This window comes from Condylostylus longicornis, unplaced genomic scaffold (assembly GCF_029603195.1).
Source record: "Condylostylus longicornis isolate FDR11 unplaced genomic scaffold, ASM2960319v2 ptg000038l, whole genome shotgun sequence".
NCBI lineage: Eukaryota > Metazoa > Arthropoda > Insecta > Diptera > Dolichopodidae > Condylostylus > Condylostylus longicornis.
Window position 1 is genome coordinate 15,539,418 of NW_026578007.1, and position 23,363 is coordinate 15,562,780.

Consider the following 23,363-nt stretch of genomic DNA (forward strand, 5'->3'; position numbering starts at 1 on the left):
TTTGTATGCATGTTCAAAGTATTTAAGAAAAACCACTTAAATTTTGTTATACAAAAATAAATAAAATGGAATAAAAGAAAATTTTTAAATTAACTAAATTTGATTTGATTTGCTCATTCTTAGATTTTTCGAAAATAATAAGTAAATATATAATCACTTTTACTTTTCCTCCAGATCACTTGATTCACAATTGAATTTTTAAAATGAATAAAAATAGAAAATTCAAAATAGATTTTTTGATTTTATGCAGACACACAACTTACGTTTTGCGCTACCGAAATAGAATTTTTCACACAGTAACAGAAATGCTCAAACACTTTGCATAATTTACTAACTAGACGCCAATATTATAAACCAAGTGAGGTAGTCAATATGAAAAATTTAGTTTTTTAAAATAATTCGGCGTTTTTTACATTGTTTATATGTGAAAAAGTTTTCATTACTAATAATATATAATTAAAAATGTACACGTTTATGCGTACAACTAAAATATGTATGTAAAATTTAAAATAAAAATTTTCATCACGAGTTTGAAGTATTTTTTTTTTTTGATTTTGAATTTTCAAAAGAAAATCTTATAATATAAACATAAAAGAATTATAATTTTTTTTTTGCTTTATTTATGATTCACAACGCGTATAAAAGGCGGCTATTAATTTATCTAATAGAAACACAAACATAAACATAGGTACTTATTTGAGTATATAAAATGTATTAAATGAAAATTAAGATAAAAGACTAAATTAAAGAAATCTGTAAAATGGTCATTTAAATCAAGATTTTCTAACATTCTATATTTTGAATTAAAATCTCACTTGTTTTTACATAACATTATGTGCCATAAAAATGCAATTGCACTTTTTGATGTAAATTTTTTTATAAATTTAATGCAAATATATACATACTTGGAAAAGCTGATTATTATTTATTCATAATGTCTATGATTATGTATTGAATTATGCGAGAATGTTAAAGAAATAAATATTTTACATTCATTTATTCTGGATAAAACATAAAAAAATGTGACAAACACATAGCCGACCATATTGCATATTTTCCAAATAAAGAACGCTTTAAAGATAAAAATTTCAAAGATAAAAATTTTATTACCATACTCATTTAATCACTTCATCATAATATTCGAATTAAAGTCATAAAATTTCAATAAAATCTAAACAGCAGAAATAAACAGGAACGGACAAACAAACAGAGAAGCCTTCAAAACCACATTTCGTTTATATTTCTAAGATGGAAAAATGTCTTCAAAGCTTGGCTGTCAGTCAAAATTTCTTTCCTATTGAAATATATAAGGTTCGGAAAATTTTATAATATGAGAATATTTTAGTATCTTCATATTTTAACTCTGATTCCTATATTTGTCAATGAAAATATTATTCGAAATTTTATATTTTAGATGAGTTACGTACAAGCTAAACCAACAACTGACTCACTTATATATTCTGCTAAGTATTAATTAACAATTTATTAAACTAAATTATCTTAAATCGCAGAACTACTTAAATATATTTCAATTTTGAGAGTCGAAACTCAATTTGACTAAAAACACTGGTAGTTGAGTAACAGCTTCAATTTATAATGCGGAAAATTAAAAATTTAATTAAACACTTATAAAATCAGAAATTTAAATGTTGGTTAGCATAAACTAGATCACTGAACTACGAAATTATTATTGAACATAGTAATACAAACGCACTTATACCTTATAAGTAGCTAAGCACTTTAGAAATTTTTCGACATAGCTGTGTTTTATGAGAGCATTTATATTTTAAACTTTGTGTAAGTGTGCATACACAACTAAATTAATAAATATGTATTTTAATATTTCGAACAGTATATAAGTAAAAATACATTTCATATACTACAATTGATTTAAAAATTAGCAAGTTTAAAATATCAAAAATATTTTGCCGAACATTTGGAAATAATTACATAAATTGCTCAAATGTTACCGAGTAGAAAAAATATTTGTTATTTACAATTTATAATAGAAAATGTAAAAAAAAACACTGACGTAAATTATTATAAAATTCTATGAAATCAAAATACAATAGATTTAATTGTGCATATTATACTAAAGAAAATAAAAAAAAAAATATTTCATAAAATCTATATAGGTGCATACTGTTTAGGAAACCAGCATGATGAACTCTTAACACTCTTAATAATAGTTACAATACATTTTATTTTGTTAAATAATATTGGGTTCCACAGTTGATTTGTTTTGATAATCGAAATGCGGGTTAGAAATTTTATTAATGGCAAACACATAAATTATTTAAGTATATAAAATTATTAGAATCGTTTCTAACACTAAATGAACAATAAATTGAGGAAATGTAATTGATACAAATCGAATTCCCTTGATTTGGAAGAAAAGAAACTAATTAATATACTTTTAATACAAATAAAACAATCATTGACAATAATAAGCGCATTTTTTTGGTACCCTCTGCAAAATAAAATTCGCTTCTGTAAGTAACCACACAATAATAAATTATACGAGTATATTATTAAAATCTAACTTTTTCAACATTATAATGACAATATCTTCATAGAAGACTTGCTAAAAATCTTTAGTTTACCATGAAGACGTGTGTTAATTTTTGAACACAGTTAGTACTTGTAATATAATCCTAGAATTTACTTACTATTTCAAAACTTTCAAGACTTAGTAAGCTGAATTAATTTCGTTTTTATGTTTTCGATATAATTTACACACATACAGATCTGAGTCTCAGATTCAGACTAAGATGCGCAGTTTTTCAATAATTGCTATTCGAATTACAGCTATGTACGTTTTCCACGGCGAATTCGATATTTATATTTAAATTTTTAATTCCAACTCTGAATCTTAAACAAAATCTGTTAAAATATGAAAATGTGATGATTTTCAGAAAAACCAACTCTTATAACTCAAGAAAGAAGAAAGCAGAATGTCAAGCGGTGTAAGAAACAGAAATTCCTTTTGGTGTTTTTTTTTCGTATGGAAGCATCACCTTATTTCGAGGCTACACTGCCGAGTCTATGATATCCTGTAAGTATATTTCAAATGCGATAGTGCAATGTTCATATTCATATTTTAAGATTATTAGATTTTCTTGATTTTATACGAGATCATTTAATAAATTGGCTACGACGTTATCATAAAAAAATGAATAAATTCAATTAATCTATTAAGAAGAAAAAAAAAATCAAATTTTCTTATTAAAAGATCATTTTCTCTGATATTGGCCGTGAGAATCAAAATGCCATTCTTCAGATTAAAATGTCAAGTATACCAATTAAGTGTATCTGTATATTAGAAGAAACTATGAAAACTATCTAATCCACATACAAACCGATAGTTTTAACCATTTGTTATTCATAATCTTAAATTCATCATATCTTTTAATAATAATTCATGTGTAATAATTTTAGATTATCTTGTGCAGTTCAGATATGACACACATATGTTAATGTTCATAAAAATGTGATCTTACTTACAAGTACGTGATTTCTACACCCAGTGAGATTTATACTATCCCATATCATCTTTTTGGGAAAATTTTGTATTGTAATTGTAAATTGCGATTATGCGATTATTATAAGTAATGGGGTTCAATCCAAAATAACTATATGCCTATTAACACAACTTGTTACAGATTTTTTCTCATTGGGAAATAAGTTTATTAACGCGTTTCTATAATGTTATTTAATTTAAATTGATATTTCCCTATGTGAGCATACACAAGCGTATTATTATATGTACATGTTTATATGAACTATGAAAGAATGAAAAACACACTCACTAAATTTAGTATGAATACTTGTATCAAAAATATTGTGTTATTTATGAACATATACAACCAATCGTTATTGTAAGTATTTTGCATACATACGCACAAACATATGTAAACGTTTAAGTGCAAATTGAAATATTCTTCAACAGAAATTTATTACATTTATACACTTAAATGATAATTTCAATTGTTTTAAAAAAAAAAACATGAATAAATTTTTTATAAAATTTCATAAAATTATAAAATAAAATGTGCAAATCATAAAATTACATATAAAATTTACGTACATATGTGCATGTGCATTTACCAACAAAGCACTGAAAATGAAACGCTTGAATATTTAAAATCCCATTCAAAAGTGATGCATTTGAGGATTCCACATATATGTACATAAATTTTCGTAAAGATGAAAAAGTTTTCTATGATGTCAATAAATGCATACAATTTTCAAGGGTTACCAAACCTTAAATATATGAAAAAATTAAGCATTACGAGAAATTACGAGTATTACGAATGCATTATTATAAGAAAATTCAGCTCTTGTACGTTCTAATAAAAGTCTATGATTCGAGTTTGTGGTATCATTATTGACTTTTGACTAGGAAGTTGATGATTACTGAGCTGTAGATATCTACATTATTTTGTAGAGATAATTTTTTCTGCATTAGATTTCTCGTTGAAAATCAACTTATCCCTGAATTTTTTCAATATTGAATTTATATGTTTAATGAATTGCGCGGCACAAATCCAAGTATATATTAGAATCGGCTTTTATAAATATGAAGTTCAATTAAAATTTAAGTTTCCTTAATGACAATTATATAGTTGTCCCAATTAATTGTCCTAAACTTAAAATACAGTAATCTCGGTTAAAAATGTTTCTCGGAGACCGAAAATTCTTCGACTTTTAACGAGATCTAAGAGACTGAAAATGACGAAATGGTATTAAAAATTTTATTGACATATATATGAAATATTGTTATATGGGCGAGACTTTATGCGAAGGATTACTGTTTTTGAAAAAAATTCAACAAAGAATTCCATAAACATATTAAAATAAACTTTAATATAGTGAGAAACTGGTAACCCTTAAAATTCTGGATATATATACGTAAAATTTAAAAATTATTTCCTATATAACAGCAGCGTTTATACTATAAATTTTTAAGTTTAAATGCAATTGAATTTAAAATTGAAAATTTTTCTTTTTAAATTATTTTAGTCATTTTTAAATGTGCATATTATACTTACATACGTATAGTTTTTGAAGGCAAAGATGAGCAAATTGAAAGGCATATGGTTTAGCAATTTTAAATACTTTAAATTTAGTTATTAAAAATAGCACATTTCGTTCTTCAGTTTATTAGAGAAAATATGCAATAATTATATAGTATAATTACTATAATTTTAATATAAAATTTAATATTTTCGAAATTTCATGATTTCATTATAAGAAGGAACTTACTGGCAAAGACAAATAAATATACAAAACCCATAAATATATGACACTGTTACGATTTTAGAATAAATTCTTCAATTTCATATTGATAGGTACACCAGAATAAAGGTAACTATGTCATAACATAGTTAATTTCCATGGTATAAATACGATTTAAATATTTGAATAAACATTTTAATAATTATGTATATGAGGGGCTCAGAAGCAAATTGGCCTAAAACTCACTACCAAAATTTTTGCCAAAATATGTGGGTTAAGCCAGTTTTGCACTATAGAACAAATGAAATTTTGGGTTTAGACCAAAAAAAATAACACAATATAAGAAATATTTGATTTTTTTTGTCGATAAAATTAAATTTGGGACCTAATTTTTTTATATATGTATATATACATTTCTATCAAAAAAAAAGCAACAAAAATTTTGGACATGATGGTGTTAGGCCACTCTACTTCTGAGTCCCTCATTATACTTATATAGAATTACATCATTTTCATCAATTAAAACTTACATCATTTTTCTAAGTAATTACTTTTTTAGGAAAAACCAAAATTCATCCATAAATGACAATAATAATTATATTTAATTATAAAATTCTTTTAAAAAATAATTATATTTTTTTTAATTTAATTTTAAATTTCACATACTTAACATGACAATTCGAAAAATACACCATAAGTATATGAATTAAAATTATTAATTAATTTTTTAATGTAAAACTAAAATAAATTCAATTTTTTGTATATTCACTTTCTTTTGTGAATGCAAATGTACCTATACATATTATATAATATTGCGTGAAACTGTTCGAAACCTTATAATTAAAATTATACAATAGAAAAATATTTATTTTGCTCCAATTAAAAAATTATTTTATATTCAACAAAAGGGAACCTCTTTAATTATTAATATTAGTTCTTTGTTTATTTTATTGGAAAATACCTAAGTATACATATAAGTAATCCTAAATTATATCATATTATTTACTTTTACCTTACTTGTTTTACTATTTTTAATTTACTTTGTATACTTATACCCTATAATTTAAACTAGGTCACGTATAAATTCAATCGAATAGATCTACTTACATTGAAATTGCTATTTAATATAATATGCTATTTTTGATATAATATACTTTTTATGTCACATGAAATTTATATACGTATATACTTTTACTTACACGCGAATAAAGTTAGATGTAGGCATAAAAACATGCATATGTATATACGTCACGGGGATCAATATTTAATGAAATAATGAATAATGAATAATGGTTAACGTGCTAATCTAAATTTTCAAATTATTTACCTAGATGGCAGTAAAAATACATAAAACAGAATAATTTTTATATTTATACAAGGAGAATAGATATAAAGTTGAGCATGTCAAATTTGTGATAAAGTTGAGCATGTCAAAATTTTAAAAATTGAATTATAAATAATTGTCACACCGTTTCTCTCCAGCGATCTATTGTTTTTTTAAATAAACAGTGTTATTTTCTACATATATGGCAGTTTACGTCTAAACCAACGGCATCTCAAAGACTTGTCGAAAATAATAGCCATACTATACTAAATTTGTTTGTGCAAAGTTTAACACTGTTTTCAATATTTTCCATAATATATGGCCACATAATTTTTGAAGTTATATAACATCTATTCGGACCAGATCCAATTAGGTACGGATCACATCCAATTCAAGCAGGGTTCTAGTATTTACTAATATAATTAATTAGTGAAATCTTTCACAGCTATCACTGGGCAGATCGGCATGGTTAAATTGACTCAGAATTCGATGCTGATCAAAAACATATAATATATACTTAGGTCTATATCTCAGACCGTTATTTGTTAGCATTAAAAAGGATGTGACAAATTTATAATACTGGTCGAACACACGAATGTGCGGTTATAAAAATGCCCTTATATTGTAAAGAATATGAAATGTGTTATACAGTAACAAAGTAAGTATTATATACATGTACATAATGTAATATTGTATATTAGAATAAAAATTGAAATTTTTCTTAAATCCCAAAGGGGTTGTGATTATTGAAAGGTAATGAAATAATTTCAATTACAATGTTAAGATAATTTCTAATATTTGCAGTTTAAACTTAAATATATAATGCTATATTTGTATTAAATATATATGCTGACTTTTCATCTGAATGGATGAGGAACCAGTAAAATTGCATCACTTAAAAATATTTTATTTAATTAATTTTCGCCTTAATAACGTAGCAAATTCTTCTTGATTTTGTATTTAAAAATTTATATGAATTTTACCATTTATTCGATTTCAGAGAATACTGAAAAGCTATGTCTAATTTTACTTGGATAATAAATTAACAATATTAAATTTGATAAGGTAAAATAATTCAGCATACAAGCGAAATCTTTCAAATGCAAGAATAATTGCAATTCAAAACACATCAAAATATTTATAGGAATAAATTTAGATTTTAAGCTTAGATAGAAAGAAGATGTCAAAAAGAAAAAAAATTGAATTGAAAAACAAATATAGAGAAATCTATTGACTCCTATGTCATGTCGTTGGCTCAAATTGGCTACATACAACAAAGTGTTGATACATAATCAAAAATAATGACGGCCTGTGGGTAATATTGTGGGTGCTCTCTGATATGTACACAATTGTGACATACATAAGAATTTGGTTGTTCCCGATGTAAGTGAAGAAATAAGAGACAGTTTTATAAAGTATAGGGTAAGTTTAGGGCAGCATGTGTATATTAAAAATTCCTGACTTAAGTATACAGGAGAGGATTAAGACAGAAAATTTGAAGTGAACGAGACCTCTCAATTTAGCTTGAAGTGCTGATTTGGCACTTCCGCGCCTTTCTTCACGGAATATAATTAAAAAAATACAATAAAGTAAAATTAATGTTTAATCATAGTTTGATAAATTTTAAGAATTTATGACCTAATCAAATCCGTTTTAAATTATTGGTTAAAGTCCCCCGCTATTGATAGGTCTGACGAAAATTTTGCCGCATATCTTTGTGTTTCGAATAATTTTTAACACTTGTTTAGAAATTTTTTACTTTTATCGAGTATTTCAAACCCTATTACGGTAATAGATTCATAGATTTTGACTTAAATTTTGCTTACTTGTAGTAAACCACAGCCAATTCAATCACAGCCGTTTGTTATCTGGTAGCCTCTAGTTAAGTTAACCATTATTAAGCTTTTAATATAATTTCAATTTTCACAATATTAAAAATCACAAAAGTGCAAAAAGAGTTTTGTAAAGAAAATTCCTTATATTGTCGACCAAAAACTGATGAAATTCGTTTTATATTAATTCTTTTTCTCTGATTATATCTAATTTGATTTTAAATGCTTATACTTAGAAATATAATTATATTATATTGACGTGTATAATGTTACAATTTGTTCTAGAAAAATTTGTAATACTTATATATGTAATTTTAACCTAGTTGTTTGTTATTGTCATTTTTTATTCTATAATTACACATTATAAATGAATTTTACTTTTCATACCCCAAAATCCTAAATATTTTTTGCCTTTTGTTCCTAAAGAATCAAATTATTATTTTTTTTTTTAGTATTTAGTTTGTCATATCATTTTCAAGGCTACATTTAATTTATTAAAATTTAGTTCTTTGTGGTTTTTTTTTCCTTATTTTTTATTAATATTTTAAATATTTTTGTTGTATACTTTTAAATCCTATATAACATTAAATAATTTTTTATAATATTCCAATTATTGTAATTTGAATAAGAAAATTGTTTTCTTAACTGAAATTAATGTAGAATAGTTATTATATTTTAAAAAAAAAGCCAAATAATTACTAATATTAATTCGGTCAAATTATTTATGCCATACTTAACTACTTTTCTTACAAACAAAAATATAAGTATATCTAGAATATTATGTGTAAGTATAGTGAAATTTAAGGAATAGGTCACTTGTTTTTGCATATTTTATGATTTTTTTTTTTTGAAGAAAGACGCATACCTTTAACAAGGTTTTTTATTATATTGAAACGCAGAAAGTATAGAATAAAGAAATAGTTTAGATTTTATAATTGTTAAAAATTTTAATAATTATTGTTATATTATTGTCGTAGATGCCTCAATTAAGTATGTCCTTATACTTATATAATATTTAAAATTAAATAGGTTTGGTTAATTACTTTGTAAAATATTAAATGAAAATTAATTTTATAAAATTACAAGGAATTTAAAGAGTATAAGTACAACAAAAAGTAAAGGGTGATACGAAAAAATTAATTATCAATTGAATAGCTACCATATTGTGCTCACTATTCTTTTACAAAAAACCATATGCTCAAAATAACCGGTTTCAATGTTAACAGTTGAACAACACTATCAAATTGTTTAACAAAAATTTAGTTTGAAAGTTAATTGAAAACTTGGCCGTTGTTTTATCGAGCAATATTGCCTTATCGTGTAATAATCCATCATTGCCTTATAGTGTGTTATAATGCACCCCAAAGATTCTATAGAAAAATATTTTGCGACAGTCATCAATGAAAATTAAGTAATTTAGCATTAATGATAATTGATAATTGATTTTATTATTTGGTATGACAGAGATCTAAACGAGTTGTGTGCTAAAAAAGATGACGTGACTTTGTAAACGGCGAACCAAATTATCAACTTATTGAAAGCAAAATTTGACCATTATTAGTTTGTTTCCAAAAGTATTTGACATCTTAAGAGAACAATATTGTCCATTCGTGACATACGGTTAATAGTGCTCTATCTAAAACATCAAAAAGAGTTCGGTTTGCCACATACCCAAAATTATTTTTAAAGGTTGTTACCATGCATTGATTTTTCAATCAAAAATTTTTTTTTTTAATTTTTTAAACGTTCTATCAGATTTGTAAGCAGCATACACTTTCAAGAACTTTATTAAGTAGGTAATAAGTTCGAAATTTTTCCCTCTGGAATTGAATACAGAAAATGTTTGTTTTTTTATTATTAAAGTTTTTAAACGAAATTTTAAGTTCCCCCAAAAAAAGTTACAAAGCAACTAAATAGAAGAGAACAATTTCCAAATCACTTTTTTTTTGTTATTCTCCCAAATTGCGAAAATAAGGGGGTCAAATTTATTTAGTTTTTTTTTTCTCTTCATCCTACATATCCTTTTGTTTTTAAGAAATTATTTGCATAACCCATTTTTCCTTTAAATTATTTACGTAATATTTCGCATTTTAAATAACTAAATATGTATATGTATGTATATTTATGCATATATATGCAAGTACATACAATTTTCCAGGCCATGTTTTTAAAAACGTTTGATTTCTCTCCTCTCTCATTAACATTAAAATTTTTGTTTAGTAATTTTTGCTTTCATAAAATTCATAGTAGAGCAATAGGGTAGAGCAATGCAATAAAAATGAAAAATTTTTATTTAAAATAAAATTCTATTACCTAATTGAATATCAAATTAATTTCACTTGTAAAAATATTCCAAGTAAAAATATTTCAGGTCATTTCAATGAAAATTTTTTATTTTCACTTACTATTTTATTTTCTCAATTTTCGTAATTTCTTTAATTTTGAATTTACAATGTGGGAAAAAAAAATTATAATGGTAAAGTACATGTATAAGTAAGGTATGTGCAAGCATACACATAAATATATACATATATACAGAGTGTTTCTCATAAGATGGCAAATAATTTCAGCGATGACCCTTTGATCAATTTCCAGCAAAAAATAGTATAGGCGGAGCGAACTATGGGCCAAATCAAATTAATTGTAAGATTGAAAATAAAGAGCAATCAATTACCTGCAAAACAAGCCACCGATGGTTACTCTATGTTGCCTGGCTCCGAAGTAATAACCATTTATTTATATGCAAGAAAAATCTGGTAGCTTTTGTTCAACAGGATGTTGAAGCTCAAAAAGGAGTATATTTGCATGCCCCTCCCCCAAACGCACAATTTTTTTGATGGAAAATAATCAAAGAATCATCTCTAAAAATTATTTCCCACCTTATGCGAAATACCCTTTATAATTTATTGTTTTCGAATAGATTATTGAACTTTCAACGGAAAATTAAGAAAATATTCAAAATTTTTATTGCATTCATAACACTTTTAAATTATTTTATTATTTAAATTGTATACTTACAATTAGAAATTGTATACGATAGAATTATACTTGCCGATTTTAATTATCTATTTAAGTAGTAAAAATAATTATTGCATTAAAATTTGCTGAGTATATTGACTTAGTTAATTATCACAAATAATTTCTATTGAAGACTTGCCGTACAAATTAAAAAAAACTGAAACAAAGAACTATTGGGTTATTGTTGACATGTTGTCTTCGTTTTATCATTTAATAATTCATATTTCATTAAAAATTAAGTAAGAAATTTTAAGTATTACGGGATTTAACTCTTTAAAGAATAATATTTTATGTATGTACATATATGTAAAACATAAAATATTTGTTAAGAGACCAGAGTCAACGCAAAAATTCTAAAATTAGTGCCATGAGAATTAAAACATTATACCTAACACTGTACTAGTAACATTTATTATTAAAAGTTTACAAGAAGTATTTAGAATTTCTTAGATGCATAATTTTCATTTGAATCCCTCTTGTGTTATTTGAATTTAAGTACGAGTAACTCAAAATTCAATTCACATGATCACATGTCATTAACTAATGCAATAATACAAAGTATAACAAAAGAGAATAATAAGTATAACAAAAGAGAAAAAATGGTCCCGTATTTTTATTAATGTTCTCTTATTATTTATAAGAGAGTTTACTCTGCCTGTTATTGTATTTACTTATGTAAATATAAATTACTTATTCCAATGATGGCAAAAAAATTTTTTATTATCCAAAATTTTGTCATTAATCGAAAATACGCCAAATCACATCATACTTGAATTAAACAAGAATATTAATGTCATTATTAATACTTAAAATTATTTCATTATTTTTCAGTTGAATTGAATATTTTTTTAAAATAATAAATAATATAAGTACATATATCAATCAATAAAATAATTTTATATTTTATATTTTAGAATAGCGATGGAAAAAACTGAATAAGAACGTAATTTATATAATATTAATTTCAAAATGTTTTATAATTAAGTACATATGTATATAGGCAAATAAGTTCAGTTTTAAAATATAAATATGTATATGTATTACTTATATATATACATAAGTAGATCTCATTCTCATATATGTATGAATTATGTACATACATAAGTATATGTATAAATTTTGTGGTTTTAAAGAAAACCATAAACTTGACAAACGTATACATTCATTAATAATTATAATTATATGTATACGTATGTACACAATGTATACACGCATAACTACATTATATAAGAAGTTATTAAGAATAATAATTAAAAATATTATTTATATTTAACTAAACCTCAAAATGTACAGACATACCTCGGTATATATACAATGTGATGTTAATAATCAACACAGGATTTCAACACAAAAATCTTAAATACAATAAAATTTTATGGTTTTATAATATCTTTGCTTAAAAACTTGAATACCCAGAAAAATAACCGATTTAGATTTATTATATAACAGTTTTATAAAATAGCTGTATTTAAAGAGCAAAGAGCTAGCTTTATGGTCCTATGTTTAATTTTACTGAAATCCTTAGATAGAAGAATTATCAAAAAAGAAAATTATTTTAATTCTTGACCATTGAATTCAAATGGTTTTTACATTAGAACTTTTTTAATATATTTTATCTTAAAACATTTTTTGTTAAAATTTTTAGAAAAAAAAAACACTTATTTTCATTAAAGTATTTTTAAACTCTTTTACATCATAAATATTTGCTTTCTTTTAGTACAATAACCCACGCGTATTATGTGCAAAAATCCAATGAACGGGGTACATCATTGTTCACAAGTAGATGTAAAATGTAATTAAATGCATTTACTTATCATAAGTTTATAAATTTTAAAATACAGTACAATCTCTATATAACGAAAACTTCTCTTAATGAGAACAAATTGTTTTGCTGTAGAATTTTATTTTTGATCCCCACAATTCTTTAATTAAGTACATAAGTGTATAAGTATCGTAAAATCTCTCTTGTTACGAAGAAAAAAGAAAATTAATGATCATAAATGTTCTATAATTTAAAGATTTTACTGTACATTTGTAACTATAAATATATATATACATTCATATGTATATATTTAAGTATTTTTCATTTTAAATTCTGTCATAATTTGAAATTCGATCTGGCACCACACATTTTCTATACTCTTACTTATTAATTTTTTTTTTAATTTTTAAATAAATATTTATAAATAAGTACTTTAAAATAATATTGAACTAAATATGAATTGGATGACTCTAACAATATAATAAATATAACTTGTAAGTTATGTCATACATATACATATATACATAAATATTTAAATGTGCTACTAAATTAATAATTTTTTTTTGCAAAAAAAATTACAATTTTCTTTGAATTTTTTTGATTAAATTTTAATTTTAAATAATTTCCAAGTATTATTAAGTAATGTCGTACTCAATTAATTTATATTTCAAGAATATTCTTCTGAAATCATTTTAAAATTAACTGAAATAAGTAAAAATAATGTTATTAACATTACTAAACACTCGGTTCTTAATACAATTAAATTGTGAGCAACTTGTAATCGCTTTGTAAAAATTCCTAATCCAAACACCTTGTAAATATAGTTTTTCGTAAGAAATGTGTGCATCTATTTAATATTTTCGCATGCGTACAATTAAGTACGCATAAGTATAAATTCAAAATTATAGACTTCAATTAAGTGCAAACAATAAACATGATTTTATCATTATATTCCTTCAATTATGACAACATAATATACATACAAGCTACTACAACCATCTCTAAAAGCATAATTTAAAAAAAATATGAAGCACTAATGTTTAAAATTAAAATAGATTTTTTTTTTGTTACAGAATGCTTACATTTTTGTCATTCTAACAAAAACGAGACTAAAATATATAGAAAACAAAAAAAACAGCAAAATGTTTGTTCCTGCTTAATTCTAAGAATGAAATTGGATCATAATGGAAAAAATTGCTACAAAAGAAATAAATGTAGGAAAAGAGAAAAACAAAAATTTTTTGCAAAAAAAATAAGAACCCAGTCTCTGGATGAAACAAAAATAAAATAGTCCGTCTCTAATTTAAAAACGGCAGAAAACAGCAATTTGTTTTTGAACGTGATTCATTTTACTAGATTAAAGGACTACTAATTCGTAAATAGAATAAGAAGTTTTGCTAAAAGCATAAATTTGTTTCAAAACAAGAAATCAAAAAAAAAAACAGAAATAAGTACATAAAAGCAACAAAATTAAACGCATACGAGTATATGACGTACACACGAGATTCATCACACCAACAATGTTTATGTTATGTTACAAGATGCTCCTCTCAGAGAAACTTAAATAGCAATTGTTATTAAACTGTTAGTTTTTAGAGTTTTAAGTGTAACAGAATATTTACAATAAAATTTTTCGGTAATATCGCATTTTTATCACAAATTACAAATGACATATCTGTGAAACTGTCAATCTGTTAAATGTAGGTTTATTTATTCGATCGAAAATGTGTATTTCTTATAAGTACACCAAATTTTAATACGAATTAATCAAAATCATTTACCTAAATTCAAAACAGCATATCTGTCAATCTGACAGATGTCAACTTAATTATTCGATCAAAAATATATATTTTCTATTAGTATATCTAATTTTATTACAAATTAATGAAAATCATTTACAAAATAGTAATTATTCTCACAAAAATCCAATATTTATTAAGAATATTACCAAAGTAGGCCTGAATTTTGTTTCCACTTGTCCTTCGAAAAGAAGAAAAACAGAATAAAAATTGTTTAAAAAAAAGTTGTGTTCAAGTGTTGAGTCCTATTCCAACCGTTCTACATTTTCATCAAATAATTTTAATTAGTTGGAAATTAAAACCTTCCAAGAAAAAATTCCTTAATTGTATAAGAAACTGTTATACAATTTTAATTAGAAAATCATACAAATTTCTCCAAATATTGTTTCTTAATTTTTGAAATTTTTAATTTAGATTAAAATCCCCCTGGTTTCTAATGAGCCATGATAAATGTAGAGAAGCCCATTTTTTTGTTTATACTCCGATTTCCACTTCAATTTTATTCACATACACTTGTATTATGTCCATATTTAATGTACATAATTAGTATATATGAAATGTTACACTCTGTACTATGTTTATAAAATTATTCATAAATTTTATAATATTGATAATTTTTTTAATTTTATTTTATTTAGTCACTCTTAATGATTCTATACTTGTCTGAAATATTTCTTGAACCCAATAATTTTAAGTTTATCAAAAATTATAATTAAATAAAAAAAAAAAATAAAATTTTAAAATTATTTTTTTTTAGAGCAAGCATTGTGAAGATGAAAACAAAAAGACGCGTGCCTTCCAAGAAATAATTGTTAAGAAATAAGTACGAAAAATAAACACAATGACATGTAATATAAATTTTTATTAATTATTCATAAGTACGTATGTATTATATATAAATTTATTAGGTAAACATTGTGATTTAAAATGTTAATGACACATAGATTCTTGTACGATTCATAGAATTATTGAACAATAATTTCGACATTCTTTGATTCTATATTGACTAATACCTAGTTAATGTTGAAATTTTGAAAATTGCTTGCTAAAATGTCAAAAATCTTCTAACTTATCCACATTTTCCGTTTTTTGTAAAGCATTTAAGTTTTCATTGCTTCGTCTCGTATTGTAAAGTTCTACAACTCTGATTGTTCTAATAATGTTATTTTTTATATTCGCATTGCATTAAACAATTACTTCGGCTACAAGCTTCTTATTCTTAAAATAAATGTGATATTGCGAATTAAAAAATACATTGATTACTCAATTTTTATTTATAAAATACTGGCAACACTTCTTCAAAAGAAGATTAATGAAATTAATTAAATTATCTGTCCGAAATTTTTAATTATCATTAATTATATTTACTCATTTATTTTATTTTTATATTTTAAAAATTTTTGGTCATCATAAGCTATTAAAAAGAGATTTTGTCATTTAATCGATAGGATGTAATATAAATATATATGTACAATATATGTATATATGTAAATATAAAATATAGTTAATTAGAAGAACTTTATAATAAGGCATACTTAAGAGTATTTAATGTGATTTTTACTCAAACCTATTCGATGTGAAATATTAAGAATACTTACATAGGTGCACATAAGTTATATACTAAGTAATATAACACTGAATTAATAGTTAACAAATTGTCGAGAGTTAAATTTGAGCATACTTAATTGTGTACTTTTGTGCAAATTCTAAAAATATGCATTGCATTGATTTTTATATTCATTTTTTAAGGCAGTATAACAGTTTATAACTTCTTTATAATAGCTACTTATTATTAGTACCAAATATATTTGAAGGATTATTATTTGTAAAACTTAAATTTTCCAAAATAAAAAATTAAACCTTTAGTAAACATCTGCAAAACACATGTAATCCCTCATAAATAGAGGTAAGAAATAAATATACAGGTAAGTAAGCATTAACTCTGACACAGATCTGTTTAACATATGAGCTCCCTCATGCAGAGATAAAGGCCTGGTTGTCATAAACATATGAAAATCAAAATATAAAAAATTTTCGAAAAAAAAACAATCAATTGATTTAAATTAAAAATTATTTAAAAATTTTTAATATTTCAAAAAATTTGACAATTTAAAAATTATGTATAGGGCTATGTTTACACAATGTTGCAATTGAAATTGAATAATGTGTATTGTAAAAATTTTCATGGCATTTAAATTGTGCTATATAATATACTTACAGTTGCAACTTTATAAGTATACTTATGTGTGTGTATGTAAAAATTCATTTGAAAATATTTTGTCGCATACAACCATTTTGACACAAAACAAAATCTTTTTGAAAATTAAAATTTCAATTTTATTTAAACTTGTAAATCACAGTTCCGTAAACAGATTTTTCTTTTATCATTGAGAAAGATGTGTAACAGTTTTTTGGAATGTATAACAGTTCAGCAAAGAAGTCGCAACATATAAATTACGACCGTGTGTAAACACCAGAAATAACTATCAAAAATTCTGTAGATAAAAACAAAAATAAGTTACATCAAAGTCCCACCAGAATATGTTCGTACAAATACTTTAACATACTTATTACTTACGTAATGTTCGTATTAATTATATAAAAGAAATTTAGATTCTTTGCAAGTACATTTTAAGTACTTCAAAAGAAAGCAAATGAATATTTTCTTTGACAACTTAATTAATTAATTTTCTTTCATTTCTTTAATATAATTCTTAAGAAATGTTTAAAAAAAATTAGAATATCTAAATCTTTGAGTAAGCAAATCACATTTGAATGATTCTGTATGGGTTAAATGTAATGGAATTTGAAAGTATATGCATTTATGTATTTAGAATAAAACTTAAATGAAAATATGTAAGTATGAATATTTAAGACAAATGTACATATTGTACTAATTTCGAGTGACTGACTACAAACACCAACATTATATATACTTACATGCAAATAATATATAAATTATTAAAATTTTTATTTAAAATAAGTAAGTAGATGTATAGAAAAAAATCTTCATATGTGATCATGAGTAACATAAATGTACTGTACGTATACTAAATATAATTTTTGTTATACATATTCACTAATGGTATACACGATGTCATTAACCTAATTTTTTGACACCTTTCTCAACTTTTTTTTTTTTTTAGATTAAATAAGTATAATATGTTAGTTATATAAAGTTGTTAAACAAAATCTTAAATAATTGCATATTATGCTTAACTTCATAAAAAATAAAAAAAAAAAAACAGCAAAAATAGCTACAACAAATTTTTTTACTTTCACATATGATGGCGCTTAGGAAATACAATTTTTTTTTATATTATTTTATTATTTTTACCTTTTAGCATTTTTTATTTCTTATATACTTATCCTTTAAATAATAATTCCTTAAGCATTCTTAGTAGGTCAAATAGCTAAAACAGCAAATTATATAATTCCAAAAAGAAAAACAAGAAAAATGGTAAGAGAGTTGCAGTATAATGAAATTTCCATATTTCAAAAAAAAAAAAAGAGAAATAAAGATTATAAAATAAGGACAGGTAAGGGGGATTTGAATGATAAGAACTCTTTTTAAAATTATATTTAAACCCTTTTAGCAGTTATACACACATGTAATATATATTTACGAGTACCATAAGAGTTGAGTAAAAGTTGAATTCAACTCTGAATATTCAATTGATAAAAACAACTTTGACAACTTAGAAAACAATACAAAATAACAGACTTACATTATGTAAGTGAAAAAAACTATACACAAGTATGGAGAATAATGGTTAAATAGGAAACAGTTACAGTTACAATTACATGACAAATCTGTAATCTAAAAAAAAAAAATAATAGAAATACAAGTAAGTAAATGAGATTTTATAAAATTGTCTTTGAGTGGAAGTAAAGAATATGGTAAGTAAGTATAATAAATCACCATTTTAAATAAGTATAGTTAAAGTAAGAGTAATTATTAAATTTTAAGAGAGTAACACTCTTAAATTCTATTAAACTATTTTTATTTTAATTGAAAAAATGAGTATAATATTAATTGCATAGACTATAATATTTCTATTTAACATCGAAAAAAAAAACGGGATTCGATCAGAATTTTGAGTATTCCCGACGGCATTGAGTATTTTCTTAATAACATATAAAAACTCTAGAATACTTAAATTTATTCTTAAGTACTTACTAATTTAGCGAAAATATTGTTCAAATATGTGGGATTCTATTATAAATCTCAATAAATATAAATTTGAGTCTTACTAAATAATTCACTTTTTTGGGTTCTATTTTAAAATGGAGAGTATTTTGCGTGCCAAAACAGAATTTAAATACTTATTAAATTTAAAAAAATTTCTTGAATTACTTATTTATTTAGATACTACCTACTTATATATATAAATTGAGCGAAATTATGTATTATTTGTGTTATAAAACGAGAATTAAGTATTTAATAATTTGATGATTTAGTATACTTGCATTGCTGATTAATTACTTAATGTGTTATATAACTTTAATATTTAAATGCATAACACTATATATATTTACAATCTATTCCAGGATTTCAAGAAAACGATTTCAAAATTTTACTTAAGAAACCTACTAACTTTGCCGAATTTTTCATTTTCTTTATACATTAAAACTAAAAGACCTTAAAGGTGATAAAAAATTATCATTACGTCGCATGAAAAGTTTTATAGAAATGAATGGTGAATTTGACATTTGCGATCAAAACTTATGACATTTCAACTATCAAGTTTATGACCAGTAGAATTAGATTTAGACGCGATGGTATCGCTTCATGTGATATTTATATGCGATACGAATACCAGAATCTGGATTAATGTGTTAATATTTGCGATAAATTTTTTAAATCAACAAAATAATAGTCTCCAGATATAAGAACAAATTATTGAAAAAATTCTACACCTCATATGTTTTTAAAATATTCAATAAAAAGAAGATATGCCAATGTATGTATGTATATTTACAATTAGGGCATACTACTTATGTAGTTTAATATCCATTCACATATATGTATACCAAATTAAATTAACTTCATTCTAATATACAATACTTTTTTGAAGTAGATACCCAGACGAATTCAATATACAAATGCAGACGTATACGTTTTACACCCAAAAATTATTATTTATTACTTATTTTTTATCAACAGGTATCTATTAAATAAAAATCGTAGACGTATACATAAATAACATAAAAATTAATATTTACTCAATCATCTACATATTTACATACCTACCTATGAATTTTATATATATTCTTACCCTTATAAATATATTCACACCTTAATTGAATATTCAATCATTTACACCTTGAATTTTTGTTCAATACGGTATACTTACTTATATACACTTAAATAAGCAATTTTACATCTATCTTAAATGTAAGTATATTAAATACGTATTTTTACGATAGACACTTTATACAAATAAATATTAATATTGTTAAAATAATAAATAATTATATATAGATAATAAATATAAAAATAAAAATATTTGCAAATTTTTCTTACAAACCATTCTAATGAAATTTAACATTTTACTTAAATGTTTTCTATATAAGACAATAGAACCGGTATTTGAGAAAAATATTTTTAAAATAACTTACAAAATAAATATTCAGGTCATGACAATCCGCTAGCACTAGACCAAAAACAAAAATTTACTTACAGATGAGCAATTTTTTTGAATTAGTTAAATATTTGAAAAACGAGAAGTACATACTTTGATTTACTTATCTCATGCATGAAAATATAAAATGAATACTTGTAGCTTTAAAAAATCATTGTCGAACACTTGAAATCCAAATTGCTATACTAATATTACTGTAAAACCAATTATACCGTAGAAATTAAAATAAAAGGGTATTATACTTGCCCTCAAAATATGAGGACGATATTCTTTGCAGATTGCAAAGAAGGGTAACAGGGCACCACGACTACAAAATTTAGATCTATTGTGCCCCCCAACCAGGTGTTGGACGAAACACTACAACACCACCCTCGAGACCCACCCTTCCTACATAATTGTTACTTAATTTGCTTGTCAATAACTTTCGTTATAGTGGTACTCGTACTTACGTACAATGCAAGCTTGTCGCTTATTATAAGTGGACAGTAAGAATGCTAACTAAGTTATGCTAGTTAAGTATTCTAACTAATCATAAGAATATTATAAAAATGCGGATTTTAACTAGCGACGCGGTAGGATTATAACTTCTTTCAAACGAACAAAGTAGGTATAGATACCTACGTTACACTTACCTAAATACTTATTAGGAAAGGAAATAGCTCCATTTTTTTTTTTTATAAATCTTATCGTGGATCGTATCAACATTAATATCCTATCTAAATTGAAATTACTCATAAAAATTATTTTACTTACATTAGTTAGTTTACTATATACTTACATGTATATACCTAAACAAGTACATGCAATACAGTGTACATACTGTTATAACATCAAAATTGTTGTAACATTATATCAATACGAGAATCCAAATTTAAGGATAATTTAGAAAAAAAAAAAAAATTTTATTAAGTTTCTTCTTATCTTGCTTCAAGTATTTTTCTTTTGTAATTTTCATTAATTTTTTAACATTTCTCTATATATAACAATATTTATATAACAATGAAGTTGCAGGTTTCCTACACCTGACATAAGATCAGATGTACCTACATAAATTTATATTTTATTTATTAATTATACAAACATATCTATATTTTTTTATATATATGTATATGTGTACCACAAATTCATATAATGTGAATGAGAGGGAGATGTAGAATATATATACACATAGATTCATATAAATAATAAAATTATAAAGTATAGCTTTTTCAAAGAAATAAGTATTGAAATTCTTTAAAATTTACTTACATTTTGCGTTAAGAATATTATGAATATTTTTTTATCCAAACTGTTATTAAATTTCACAATTTATTTATTTTTGGAGATTATAAATATTATTTTTTAATTTTAATATATGTACATATATATTATTAATTATGAGCAAATAAATTAATAGTAATTCTGCTTGCTTCTTGAAAAAAAAAATCACTATACAATTATGTTTGGAAATTTTTCTGATTTTAAAATCAAATTTTTTATTTCTTTCCCACTAAATAATAAAATTAAATGTAATCACTAATAACTCTTTGTTCATTCACAATTGCGTTACACAATCTTTTTAAATATTTTTAAACACTCTTCATAATTTATTTTAATATTTTAATAAATTAATTATTTGAATTCAATATAAATAAGAGCTATTTTAGATAAAAAATCACTTTTTATTTTTGGATAAACACTTCATATATGTATGTATGTATGTATATAATTGTGTGTATGTTTGCAGTAATCATTAGGCTTTTTCCATTATTCTCATAACAATATTATTGATTGAAACTTTAATTTTCCTTTTTTATATTTTATACATAAACAAAATACGCAATATATTTCTTTGTTTATATAGCGAAAATAATTTTTTATATGTGCATAACTATAAGTAGATATTTTGCAATATTTAATTTCAAAATATTTTTTTTATAAAAAAAAAAAAAAATCGCTTTATATCTCCGACCGTAACAAATACCTTTCCTTTTCTCGACTCAACTAATTGTAAAATGAAACAGAGAATTGAAAATATACTAAAGCAATCTAAAGCAACTAGCAAGAAAACGAGTACCAGCGCAGCATATTAGCATTTCAATTTGAATGAATATTGAAATTGAAATTAAATATGTATCATACTCGTATTTTGTATTTTGTTGTCAAAATGTCTAGCAAAAAATCATATTACATTATCACATACATACAAAATTAATTGAAAGCAATTGAAATTGAATTGAACTCAATTGTATTTTGACATTTTTATTGAGAGTGTTACCATAAACTATACTTTCAAAATTAAAAAATATTTGATGTAAGTAGCGATTTAAATGTTATTTTGACGTTTTTTTATTATGTCAAGCTAGATTGGTAAAATGAGTCAGCCTGATTTTATTGAGATGCCTATTAGGTATATTTTATATTCTTCTTCTTAGAGTGCCTCGCCATTATGGAGGTTGGCTATCATCGTTTTGACGGTAGATCTTGAACAAACATCTCTAAACAATGTAGTGCTGGAACAGTCAAACCACTCTTCAAGATTTTTTAACCATGATTTTCGTTTTCTCCCTCTGGTCTTTGTGCCGATTATTTTGCCCTGCAGTACAAGTTGGAGAAGTCTGTATTTGTTGTTGCGCATGATATGTCCCAAGTAACTCAATTTCTTAATTTTAATGGTGTTAAGTAACTGTTTCTTCACCTTCATACGTCTCAGAACTTCAACGTTACTGATCCGGTCTGTCCATTTGATTCGCAGCATACGCCTGT

General features: G+C 23.9%; 1 protein-coding gene across 6 annotated transcripts in view; it reads right to left on the reverse strand.

The window, feature by feature from the left end:
* Positions 1-22,628, reverse strand: part of LOC129609103 (protein draper) — a 73,447-nt gene extending 50,819 nt beyond the window's left edge. For 2 of the 6 annotated variants that reach the window (XM_055520980.1, XM_055520976.1), the window contains exon 1: positions 21,867-22,627. The gene's annotated coding sequence lies outside the window, so the exon portion shown is untranslated. Of the gene's footprint in view, positions 1-21,866 lie in introns of all 6 variants that reach the window. The other 4 variants (XM_055520973.1, XM_055520977.1, XM_055520979.1 and 1 more) reach the window with 4 other exon arrangements.
* Positions 22,629-23,363: the final 735 nt, after the last annotated feature.